The sequence below is a fragment of the Microtus ochrogaster genome, unplaced genomic scaffold (genome assembly GCF_000317375.1).
Source record: "Microtus ochrogaster isolate Prairie Vole_2 unplaced genomic scaffold, MicOch1.0 UNK75, whole genome shotgun sequence".
Taxonomy (NCBI): domain Eukaryota; kingdom Metazoa; phylum Chordata; class Mammalia; order Rodentia; family Cricetidae; genus Microtus; species Microtus ochrogaster.
The window spans coordinates 1,189,215-1,201,612 of record NW_004949173.1 but is presented as its reverse complement, the minus strand read 5'-3'; positions in this window follow the sequence as shown (position 1 = coordinate 1,201,612).

The window sequence follows — 12,398 nt, the reverse complement described above, 5'->3', positions numbered from 1 at the left end:
ACTGCCCCTGGGAAACAAGAAGTGACCCATAAGCATTATCATCCTCATTGCATCTCCGACACCGCTCTGGTAGAAGATTTGTAATCTTCTCTTGCAGCAAACCAGTCATATACAGAATGCTGACGAGAAAGCATTTCCCCTTTGAAAATGTCACAGGGCATCCAGGCAATCTCTTTTAGTTTTATCTTGGCAAACAAATGTCCACTGATCAATATAAATGAGAAACAGGCACACCAACATCAATAGGAAATGACTTTTGTGAAGTACGTTTTGATTCATGGCACGGAGTGGCCCTTCCTAAGTTTTGTTCTATTATCAGCTGGGAAGCGGGAGATATCATAAAAGGGGCCTCCCGATGACTGTCATTTTCAAGTGGGGTGCTCTTAAGTTATAGACTGCTGCCACCTCGGAGATAAATGACTGGCTGCCCTTGACTGACCCTGTCTTTGAAGAAGGGATGGCTGTCTTTGTCGACAGGAATGCAGCCTGGAAAACTTTGAACGACATAGCATTTAAAGACAATTTTATTTCTTTAGCAACTGATAGTTCTCTATTTCACGTCTCCGCTTTTTATCACTTGCTGGCATATGTGTTGAAATGAGATCATGAGGTCTCAGCACTCTTCCCGTGGCCTCTTAGAGACTTACTCTACTGCAAGTATAATCCTGTGAGTAGTGAAGGTGGCAGAGATGATGTCACACCCCAAGGACAACTGACATTGTGTGTGATGGGCAGCTAAAAGTGACTGGCTCTTTAACCATCATGTCATATTTTTTTTAACATAAGCCAGTCATAGTACTTTTAAGGGCAAAGAGTGTAATAACTACTGTGGAGATGTTTAAACCTTGATGGGGTTATTTAGAATTTTTCCACATATTGAGAAATATTTCATGAAAAGCTACGTAAGAGAGCTGAAAAAAAAATCCTTACAAGCTGTAGGGATTTGTGTGAAATTGAGTAGTGAAATGAGTCGAGAATAAACAGTGCCATACAGATACTGAGGCCAGAAAGTTTGGGTGAAACTTAAAGACTAACTCTTAGTCCAGGTCATGAATGCCTCGGCGGCTTCTGGTGCAAAAGCAGACTAGTGAGACTCTCTCCCTAAGTGCTGGTGACCAATGAAGGCAAAGCCCTTGAGCAGGGTTGTCAACCTGTTCAGTTCCCAGTGTGCCCTGCACTGCTATTTGTTATCCATTCTCTCCCTTTCCCTCTTCCAGAAAGGCCAAGTACATTTTATTTCAAATAGAGCTTTCTAACAAGGAATTAGGCTAAACTCTACATCCATGTCTGGAGATGCCATGTTTAACCCGTGCTTTATGCCCAATATCTGTGATCATATCTTGACAAGTGTTGAAGAAACTATCTTAAGTCCTGCAGTCACCTGCTTCAAGCCTGTTTTCTCTCCTGCGTTAAGATCCATAATACAAGCTTTACTTTAGATTTTCTTTATTGTTTTAAAAACACATGAATGCACTCAAATTATGACAGCAGAAAAAATCATAAAAAACACATGAATGAGTTAATAATATAGTATTGATTTTTTAAAAAAATTAGACATGACTAATAATGAGAAATGTATTTATTTAATAATTGGTCACTGTCTTAGGATTTCTATTGCTGTGATAAAGCACCATGGCCAAAAGCAACTTGAAGAGGAAAGGGTTTGTTTCATCTTAAACGTTCAGGTCACACACAATCGCTGAGGCTATGTCAGGGCAGGAATTCAAGAAGGGTAGGCATCTGGAGGCAAGAGCAGATGCAGAGGCCATGGAGGAGTACTGTTTATAGACTTGCCCTCCATGATTTTCTTAGCCTGCCTTTTTAAATACCATCCAGGGCCACCTGCCTAGGGGTACCAGCACCCACAGTTGACTGTGACTTCCACATCAATATTCAACCAAGAAAATGTTTCATAGGTTTGCCCTCTGACCAATCTGTTGGGAGCTTTTCCGCAATTGGGGTTTCTTCTCGCCAAATAACACTAGCTTATGTCAAGTTGGCATAAAACTAGCCAGCAAAATCACACACACACACACACACACACACACACACACACACACACACACACACACATATTCTGGGACAGTACTAGACCTTATGGAGACTTTCTGAAAATCAGAAGGTGTGCTCTCTGGGAACAAATTAGAAGAATGTACCATCTGTGCACACAATTGCTCCTAGGACACACGACCTGTCCTATCTGAAGGACAGGTCTTTCAGATTTATGTATTCCAACTACATGACTGACTCCCTCCTGTAAAATGCAGAAACTCAGCACACACACTGGAGCAATGCATGTTAACTACATATTGTAAAATGTAGAAACTCAGCACACACACTGGAGCAATGCAATGCATGTTAACCACACATTGCTGAAATGCACATTTACACATGCATAGAAATTAACACTAATTTGAGAAATACTTTTTCTACCTTTGTTTCCTTTTAAATGAAGACAAGTTTTAATCCATGAACTGCTTTTACAACTTACAATAAGGCCACTAAAGTCACATTTGAACTACTTTTAAACAATTCTTTTTTCAAACAGTACTTTCTGTTTTCATTTTTTCTCTCAACTAGGATTGTTATTTTTTCTTTAGGAATTTAACTTATCCCATAGACACCTTAATGTTTTTCCTTTCAAATTTTGAGGCATTGTGATCAGAAATGATCATTTGCATTATCTTTTATTTGGGGGAGAAAATAGCTTTTCTTTGTGATCAGTGGTTGTAATTATTACATGTGCAACTGAGAAGTATGTTCTTTCACAGAGTTTGATATAGGCAGATACATGCACTGCACACACACACATGTGTACTCATGAATGAGCACACACAATCACACATGTGTGCATGTGCACTCATATCACCACATGCAAATGCATGCTCATGTGCACACACACAGAGATACTCACGAACGAGCACACATAAGTGCACGCAAACACATGCACACACCTGGCACACAAACGAATACACACATGCACACAAACACAGATCTAGATTGACTGGTAATGTCATTTGTGTCTTTGATATTCTTAGGTGACTGATGTTTCTGTGATCTGCATAGGCTGACAGTAGTGACCGAGCCTTCTTGTTGATCCCCTCTTAAGTCTCAGGCAGTTTCTGCTCTCTGTTGTTGTAAGGCTGTTAAAGAATAGACATTTATATCTGCTGCTAAGTTTCCTTGAATATTACAACTTTCAGCATGTAATATGTTACTCTATCTCAGTTCATGCTTTTTGGCTTATTGTTCACTTTGACAATAGTATGATAAAATCTACTTTAATATTTTTCACATCTGCCCGATACATTTATTTTAGCACCTTTTAAATTTTCACTCTTCAGAATTATCTGAAGGTGTCTCCATAGAATGGAAATTTACTTTGTTTTCCTGTCAGTTTGACATGATTGCTCTTTTTACAGTAGTGGTTAAACATACTTCGTTTTCAACTGGGTCTCAAGTATTCCCATGAATTTATGTAATGATTACTGTGTACATAGTGTATGTCCTTTGTTTCTAAGGGATGTGCTTTCTGTTCTCTTTCTTCATATTTGCCATCTGTATCTGGTTGGAATGGCTACGGGGTCTTCCCAGTTTGGGGATAGATGAGGACATGATCTTCTGGTTTGTAATCTTCAAGTCACCGGTCTACCAACTCTTGTGTTAGAGGGCATTCTTGGGCAGCTGGTATTTAACTTTACTTAAGACAGAATTCCCTCTACTTTATCTTCATTTCACCTTTGCTTGATTTTTTTCATGTTTCCTTAAGATATTTCCATTAGTGTCCACGAGCTGTTCAAAGTAAGGGTTTTACGTGTCCATCCTTGCATGTATGCTCATTGCATTTATCCCCTCTCTCCTAGTTCTCTTCAGCTGTCAACTTGACACAGGCCAGAGTTACCTGAAGGAGTCTCACTTGGGAAATTGTCTCTATCAGATTGGCCTATGGGCATGTCTTGAGGGTATTTTCTTAGTTTCTAAATGATGAAAGAGGGAACCGCCTGCTCTGAATGGCATGACCCTAGGCCAGAGGATCTGGACTGTGTGAGGAAGACTGCTGAGATCTAGTCAGGGAGATGGCAAGGGAGCAAGCCAATAAACAGTGTGCCTCTCTGACTTCCTCTTCAGCTCCGGTCCTGGTTTCCTTTTGTGATGGGTTATGACCCGGAAGTGGAAGCCAAAGAACCTTCTTTTCTGACAAGTTCCTTTTGGTGGTAGTGTTTAAAGTAGCAAACAAGTGACCTTAAAAACCCTTTATTTGTATCTTTCCAATTTCCTGTGGTAAGATGTCATAAGTCTCTCCTGCCTCTTATCCTTTAATTGAATGATTGCTTCATGAAAGGTCAAACCCTGGAGTTCTGTATTTAGAATGGGAATTTCATCTGATGTGGGGTTGGTGAAGATCTTTTACCATTCAGTAGGCTGCCTTTTTGTCTTATTGACTATGTCCTTTGCTTTACAGAAGCTTCTCAGTTTCAGGCTGTCCCATTTGTTTATTTTTGTCCTCAGTGTCTGTGCTACTGGAGTTATATTTAGGAAGTGGTCTCATGTGCCCATGCATTGAAGACTACTTCCCACTTTCTCTTCTATCAGATTCAGTGTGGTAAGACTTATATTGAGGTCTTTAATCCATTTGGACTTGAGTTTTGAATTTAGATATGGATCTGTTTTCATTCTTCTACATGTTGACAACCAGTTATGCCAATAGCATTTGTTAAAGATACTTTCTTTTTTCCATTGTATAATTTTAGCTTCTTTATCAAAAATCAGGTGTTCATAGGTGTGTGGATTAATATCCGGGTCTTCGATTCAATTCTATTGGCCAACCTCTCTGGTTTTATGCCAGTACCAAACTGCTTTCATTACTGTAGCTCTATAAAAGAGCTTGATGTCAGGGACTGTGATGCCTCCAGAAGTTCCTTTATTGTGCAGGATTGTTCTGGCTATCCTGGGTTTTTTGTTTTTTTCCATGAAGTTGATTATTGTTCTTTCAAGGTCTGTGGAGAACATCAGATAAAGAACTGATCTCCAAAATATATATAGAACTCAAGAAATTAGACATCAAAATTCTAAATAACCCAATTGAAAAATGGGGTACAGAACAAAACAGAACTCTCAACAGAATAATCTCAAATGGCCAAAAGATACTTAAGAAAATGTTCAACTTCCTTAGCTATCAGGGAAATGTAAATCAAAACAAACCTGAGATACCGTCTTACACCTGCCAAAATTGTGAAGATCAAAAACACCAATGACAACCTATGCTGGAGAGGGTATAGAGTAAGGGGAACACTCCTCAATAGATGATGGGAATGCAAACTTGTGCAACTGTTTTGGAAATCAGTATAACAATTTCTCAGAAAATTGGAAATCAACCTACCTTACGATCTAGCAATACCACTTTTGGGCATATACCCAAAAGATGTTTAATCATACCACTAAGGCATTTATTCAACTATGTTCATAGCAGTATTATTTGTAATAGCCATAACCTGGAAACAACCTAGATGCCCCTCAACCAAAGAATGGATAAAGAAAATGTGGCAGATTTACACATTAGAGTACTACTCAGTGGTAAAAAAACAATGACATCTTGAATTTTGCATGCAAATGAATGGAATTAGAAAACACTACCCTGAGTGAGTTAACCCACACCCAAAATGATGAATATGGTATGTACTCACTCATAAATGAATACTAACTATAAACAAAGGATATTGAGCCTATGGTTCATGATCCTAGAGAAGCTAAGTAATAAGGTGAACCCTAAGAAAAACATATATCGATCCACCTGGAAAGTGGAAACAGACAAGATCGCCTGACAAAATTGGGAGTATGGGGGTTGGTGGGGGGAGAAGGAAGAGTGAAAGGGGAAGGGAGAAGGGGAGGGGTGAGAAGAACTTGAGGGAATGGGATGGTCAAGAAGGAGGAAAAATAGAGATGAGAGCAAGGAAAGAGATATCACGATTGAAGGAGCCATTGTAAGGTTAGCAAGAAACCTGGCTCTAGAGAAATTCCCAGGAATCCACAAGGATGACCCCAGCTAAGACCCTAAACAATAGAGGAGCAGGGCCTTGATCTTGACTTACCCTCTGGTCAGGCTGATGAAAATCTTAAATATCACCTTAGAACCTTCATCCAGCAACTGATGGAAACTGAGGCAGAGACCCGCAGTGGAGCACAGGACTAAGCTCCCAAAGAGCAGCTGAAGAGTGAGAGGAATGAGAATTTGAGCAAAGAGGTCAAGACCATGATGGGTACACCCACTGAAACAGCTTACCTGAGATAATGGGAGCTCACCAACTCCAGCCAGAAAGGCAAGAAACCAATATAGGGCCAACCTAGATCCTCTGAATGTAAGTGGCAGTTGCATGGTTAAGGCAGACTCGAGGGACCACTGGCAGTAACACCAGAATTTATTCCTACTGCAGGTATTGGCTTTTGGGGAAATCTATTCTCTTTGGATGATTCCTTGCTCAGTCTGTATATAGTAGGGAGGGCCTTGGACCTTCCCCAAAGCAATGTGCCTTACCCTCTCTGAGGATTGGGTGGGGATGGGGTAGGAGGGTGTGTGGAGGGAATGGGAGGAGGAAAGGGAGTTGGAACTTGAATTTGTATGTATAATGAAAAAGTTTGCTTTCTTTAAAAAAAAAGAATTGGGAACTTTTTCAAAGCAGTTTGTTAAGCTATGTCCTTGGATAACTAATCTCTATATATTTTCTCATTAATTCATAAGCCCTTATTAAAAGATACTTCATAGCCATGTGTGCTGTAGATGAGTACAATCCTGACACTTGGGAAGTGGAAGAAGGAACATTATCAGGAGTTTGAACATATTCTGGCATTATCTAGTGAGTGCCACACCAGTCAAGGCTGCATACCAAGGGACTGGCTCAAAAAAAAAAAAACAGTTAAAAAGTTTGTTGGGATCTTTATTTTACTTCAAGAAAGTTATTTTTAAGGGAGGTGAATTGCTAATTATAAATATTTATTATAAATAATTATATCTATTATAAATAATTATAATTATAAATATAAATATTTCTTCCCTTATTTTGTTTTTCCTGTCCAGAAATATCCCAGTAAGAAGAGATAGAGAGTTAGTGGTTTTATTTATTCTTGGAGAATTTAAGAGGGCATAAGATGCCCTGAAACTGGAGTTATAGGTGGTTGTGATCCTCCGTGTGGATGCTAGGATCTGAACCCAGATTCCCTAGAAGAGAAGCAGGTGCTATTAGCCACTGAGCTGGATCTTCACTCCTCACCCCCTCCTAGTAACAAAGCTGTTCTATCTACATTCCCTCCTTTATGTTTTATTTTATTTTGATCAATTCACTGTTCATATCACTCTTTTTTCTGGGTAATTTTTTCTTAGTTTTTGAAGTTTTGTTATTGCTTAATAAAGTTGCCCAATCCCACTCTCTGAATAGCCATTTCCACAAGAATTCGGGGTTATTTCATGCTAGTAGAATTTCCTGAGTGCCAATAATCTAGACATATGAAAATATTTCTTACAAGGTAATGGATTAATTGTCAGGTCTGGCTCAGTGGCCAGATGACCTGTTTGGATTTTGAGTGTACCACATTGACACTCTGATCCATTAGCCAGGAGACATAAAAACTTATCTTCAGAGAGGTCCAGAATAGAAATAGACTTTTCAACAGACCTGGCAAGCCTCATGGGTCTATCTGATTCAGCAAACAGAGCTAACTCTGCTTGAAATGTTAGTGCAAGCAGAATATAATTTATCTAAAATGCTGGAGACCAGAAATGTTTTCAATTTCTAACTGTTGTCTCCGATTTTAAAATATTTGCAAACATATAATGAGTTGCTCAAGGATCAAACCAATCTTTGACCATAAAATTCATTTATGTTTACATGCCTGTTAAATACATAAGCAGAGGGTAATTTTATACAGTAGTTTTTCTGTGCGTATGTTTCGATGTGGTCCATCTTAATGGAACTTTCCTTCATCAAATCATACTGGCACTCCAAATAACAAACATTGAGGACAGTCATTTCTGAATTTTAGAGGAGAGATGTACAGCGTAAAATTCTGTCTGAAACTTAATCTGATTTTTAGTGATTTTCTGGTGAATCTTAAAATGTGAAGTTCTGAGTTCAGTAACACTTCTTTGTAAACACAGTGAAAGAGAGTTTCTGTCATTGTTGGCATCCTTGATCTTATCAGGGATAGATATTGTTTTTGTGTGTCACAAATAATATTCTGGGGGGCTGGGGAGATGACTCAGTAGGTAACAAGCTTGTCTTCCAAACTCAGGGACTGGTGTTCGATCCCCCAGTACCCACGTTCAAAATGCCTGATGTGGTGGTACACATTCCCCAACTGGGAAGGCAGATACAAGTAGATTCCAGGGCTTCACTGGCCAACTAACCTAGTCTATGTCACAAATTCCAGGCCAATGAGAGTCCCTGCCTCAAACAAACAAACAAACCAAAAAGCAAACAAGCAAACAAAATTGTGGTCATGGCTGATGATCAACAGTCGAGCTTGCACTCTGGCCTCTAAAACAACATACATTTGTGTGTTAACCTGGAAACACCTGTACAGACACCAACAGGCATAAGTGAAAAGGAATTAATAAAAGCATACATAAACAATGCTCAAATATATAGAGTTTCAGGCCCAGTGCCAGGGCTTCCTCAGCATGATGGACTGTATCCCTGAACCATGCATCAAAATAAATGTCTCCTCTTTCCCATTTTTGTATTGTTTTGCTGTTGTTATTGCTGTTGTTGTTTTGTCTTGTCAAGTATTTGACTGTAATGAAATAAAAAAGGAACTAATTACTTTTGACATTAAGGATATTTAACAATTATCAAACTAGTTCTGAGACGGTTTGTAAATTCCTTTCTATTTGATGTGGAATTTTTAGAAAGAAAGAGAAGCTTCCATGACACATGAAACTCAAACTTTAATATTCAATGCTGTTTGTGGAAAGTCAAAATGAAAAAAGTCAAGCTTATAAGACAGCTGAAATTATCCATCTTGAGCTTCATAACTGAACAAAAATGAAACCAAAGTTCTTTGGAATATTTGTGACCACAAGCTGACACTCACACAGAGGTGAAGCCTCAAGCCCTGCCATCTGCTTATTCAAGTCCTCTTCTTTTTCAGATTTCCCTATCATCCCAACTAAAGAGCCATAAATGAAAAACGAGCAGAGAAAGAAAAATGATAACTTACCTGTTTGAATGTCAAAGTTATGATATGTTAACTGAAACCTAAATATACTCAATCTGTTTAAAATATGAGTTAGGAAAATGAGGTTATAAAAATAACCAAATACACTTGAGAAAGATCCAGATTGAGTTTTGAAATCACTTAAATTGATAGATGTGGGTAAAAGATTAAATACAGATGAAAAGACAAATCATGAACTCAAAATACATCACAGAAAATATCCAGAATGCAGCTAGGGACACAAAAATATAAATAGCTTACAATCTCCAAGAAAGTGAAATTTCAACACACATTTAATCCAGCTTCCAGGTGAAAAAAAAAAAAAGAAGGCCAATAGCATTAGAAGAAATTATGGGGTTTTATGTTTTGTTTTTAAATAGAAAAAAAAAACCTTAAAATTGTTTCTGCAAAGAAAGTTGTCAGTTTCACATTCCCTTAAAAAACTGATGTCTAGCCCAGCAGTGATGGCACAGACCTTTAATTCCAGTACCCAATAAGCAGAAGCAGGTAGGGGTATCTCCAAGTTGGAGGCCAGCTTGGTCTACAGAGTAAGTTCCAAGACAGCCAGGGCTGCACAGAGAAACCCTGTCTCCATAGCCAAGAGCTGGGCTAATCTCCTGGAGGTTAAAGAGAGGGAAGAGGGATCATATGAGTCAGGAGGGGCAAGACCATGATTGAGAAAACCACAGAGACAGCTGACTCAAGTTAGAGGGAGCTCACAGACTCTGGACTGATAGCTGTGGATCCTGATTGGGACCGGACCGAAATAAAACTTCTGATGTGGGTGACAGTTATGTGACTTCATCTGTTGGAGGGGCCTCCTGGCAGTGGGACCAGGCTTATCCTGGGTGCGAACTGACCTTTTGAAGCCTATTCCCTATGGTGGGACACCTTGCTCAGCCTTGATACAGGAGGGAGGAGCTTTGTTCTTCCTCAGCTTTGTTTACCAGACTTTGTTGGCTCCCCAAGGGAGGCCTTACCTCCTCTAAGGAGTAGTTGGGGAGAGGGTGGGATGGGGGAAGGTGGGGGCAGGAAAAGGGGAGAAAGGGGGAACTAGGGCTGGTATATAAAATTTTAAATAAAAGAATACGTTAAAAAAAACTGATTGTTGGGGACCAGCCTTGACAAAAATAACTCTCGCCAGGGTACAGGCATGGGGATTTAGAAATACAGTAAAGAATGTATTGAAGATGCAAATAAAAAATAAAACAGAGAAACATAGAATAGTATCAGAAAGGAATTTCAGTGAGTACTGAAATTTGCCCACGTTTAATTTCCAACTGCTTAAAATACTCCTGAACCAAAAAAGTAGGAGTAAGATGAAAAGAAAGAAAGAAAAAAGAAAGAAAGAAAACTACATTAACATGATATAAGGAAATGAACAGACCAATTGAAAGTTGTAGGCTATTTCCACCATGTTCTGTTGTTAGAACAAAACAAGTTGCTTTCTCAGCTCTCGTCTTAGACCAAAACATTCTGTAGGCAAACCACTCCCTGGGTGGAATCCAAAGTTATCTTTTTTAAGGGAACTGGTACTTAGGTCCTTTAGACTCTTGTTTGAGGTAGGAACCATCTACTTCTCTATTCCTGAAATACACACCGTGTCTGGCAATTAGCCACACCTGTTGACACTAACCTGAGAGAGCAGAACTCTAGGTGGAACCTTGGTTTGAGGTAGGCCTGCAAGAGCCTTGAAGGAACTAGAGTAAGTTCCAATTCTCTGAGCTTTGGTCAATGTGGAAATAGGCTCCCATTTTCGGACCTCCACACCTGATGCCTAGACATGACAGAGAAACTGCAGTATTGCTGCATGAATAAACCAGAGTGGAAAAGGTGCAACAACCACATAATTGCACTATTGACAAAACAACATGGATGGGGAATTTTCACAGGTTCCACCCTTAGATGAGGAGCTACAGGCCATCAACGGCTGCTGAGAGAATGAGAGTCCATTTCCTCTAGACGTGAAACCCCTGACAGGCTCTCCAACCCCAGGGGTCCATCCTGAATTCAGGTACACGTAAGCAAGCGAATTCAGAAGATTCTGGAGCTGTTCCTTAGTTTTGTTTGTGTATAACAGTAATAACTAAAGAATAGACCATAAATTTCAGAAGGAGTAGGTGTTATGGTTTTCTGTCTCTTTAAGAGACAAGCCACGCCCACTCCCTCCCCCATCCGCTGAGGCAGGCTGATCTTCAGCTTCTGGCCTGAGCTTGTTCTCTTTTCCATCTTCCTCTCGGAGAGGCAGCTTCGCTTCTGCCTCTCTCCCCACTTCTTCGCTTCCCCCCTTCTCTGTCTCTGTCTCTTTCTCCACTTGTCTCTGTCTCTGTCTCTGTCTCTCTCTCTCTCTCTCTCTCTGCCCCTCCTTCACCCTTCCCCTTCCATAACCCCCTGAATAAATATTCAACCTCACTGTGCAAGTCATGTCTATCCATGTCTGTCTTCTGCTCACCTGCCATGTGTCTCCCTGCCTGGGACCAGCCATTGCTCAGGGACCAGCAGCCATCTCTGCCTGGGACTGGTTGTTCCCATCGCCTGCTATCTGCCGCCACATGGCCTGCTACCACCATTTGGGACCTACAGCATTTCTGCCGCAGGGATCTTGCAGCATTTTTTAAAAAAGAATATTAGTAAGGACATAGGGGCTGTTGGAAGGGGGAAGGGTTAGAAATAATGTAAATATAGTACTCATGTCTGAAATTCTAAAGAAAGAAAAAAGTTAAAGTTTTTAAATAAAAAAATCAAAGAAAAATTTTAGCAACTTTGTTATTTTAAAAGATTTCTTTTTCTCTTAAAAATTATGACTTGTAAAGTACCGAGTTGTGGGCTCAGATGGTAGAGCGCTTGTTAAGCATGCATGGAGCCTTGGAATCCATGCCTAGCACTGGATAAAACCTAGTGTGGTGTCACATGCCTGTCCCACAAGAACTAGGGACATGGAAATGGGAGGATCGTATGTTCTAGATATTCCTCTGCTGCAAAGAGTTCAGCCCGGGGTACGTGAGAACCTGCTTAATTAACTGAAAAATTGACTAATTTAATAAATTAATAGAAAGAAAGTAAAAAAGAAATACACTTTTTCCCATCTGACTTTTTCTATTTTTTTTTTTTTTTTTGGTTTTTCGAGACAGGGTTTCTCTGTGGCTTTGGAGCCTGTCCTGGAACTAGCTCTTGTAGACCAGGCTGGTCTC